Consider the following 1184-nt stretch of genomic DNA (forward strand, 5'->3'; position numbering starts at 1 on the left):
GAATCACAGCCATCGTCTAGTTTGCAGGAACGAGAAGGTGGGGAATGGAGCTGTAAGCCTGAAGACTCGCTGCGTTACTGGCCCACTGGATTTTACTCCAAGCCACTGTCCACATCTTTAAAATTAGGGAATTACAAATACAGTTCTGGATGCCTACCTCCGGCTGAAAAGTCAGAAGACCTGCGCCAACACCGGGCTTATTCCTGCCTGACGCTCAGGGCTCTGAAACTGCCCTGCAGACGCGCGTCCCTCGGTACAGAGCCTTCCTGCCCAGAGCGCTGCGCTCACTCACGCTATCTGCATGGCTCCCCGGGCCTGCGCATCTGCAAACCCTCATCTAGCGCAATTCCTTCCTTTTCAACAGAAAGTTAGCCTGCCTGAGGTACATGTCAAGATAGAGACAGAGGAGCAAGGAGAGTCAGGGTCAGGGGTCTTTCTCTCTGATCTGGCACCCTGCTTCTTCAGAGAACCCCAACTCCTCTCAGCACTTCTTCCACCAACTGCTTACATTTTTTAAAGTGGACTGTGTTAACATTTTCCACATTCCCTTTTATCCATTCTTTTTTTGCATGTTTGATTTCCTTAGAGATGACAACTTTGTATCAGTGATTTCATTTGCAGATGATCTCCAAATGCCAAGAAACAACGAATTAGCAATCAGACAAAACTGAAGCACCAACTTCTGCACAGCTTGGCAGACACAGGACCAGAGAGAATCCCAGAAATCAAACGACAGCCTAACAACTAGCTATACAGACAGGAAACGGGGCCGAGAACGACACTCCTGGGCTGAGGGTTCCTGGGTAGCACGGCCAGGGTTCGGTCTGCCAGCCTGGCGCCTTCCACTGCACCAGGCACCGCTACGCAGTCATGGCGGTGGCAGGTGACCCGGGGCCAGCCTGTTCCACAGAAACAAAGACTACGGAACTTTGTGCAGCTCAGACATGGCCAATCCTGGCTCTGACAAGAACTAGGGTTCAAAGTGTGTCACAAACCATCAATCTATAGAACTGCATTTGCACTGCAGACACATCCTCTTTAGAACTGGTGTTGGCGGAGAGCATGAATGTCACAGGACTTGGTGGTCTCTACAACACGGGCTATTGTAAACGCTGAGCCCGCGTGAGAAAAGTTGCTGTAACAACATCATAGCACCTTTGCTTCAATTTCAAGAGAGAAAAAGG

Source organism: Bos javanicus, chromosome 8 (genome assembly GCF_032452875.1).
Source record: "Bos javanicus breed banteng chromosome 8, ARS-OSU_banteng_1.0, whole genome shotgun sequence".
Lineage (NCBI taxonomy): Eukaryota > Metazoa > Chordata > Mammalia > Artiodactyla > Bovidae > Bos > Bos javanicus.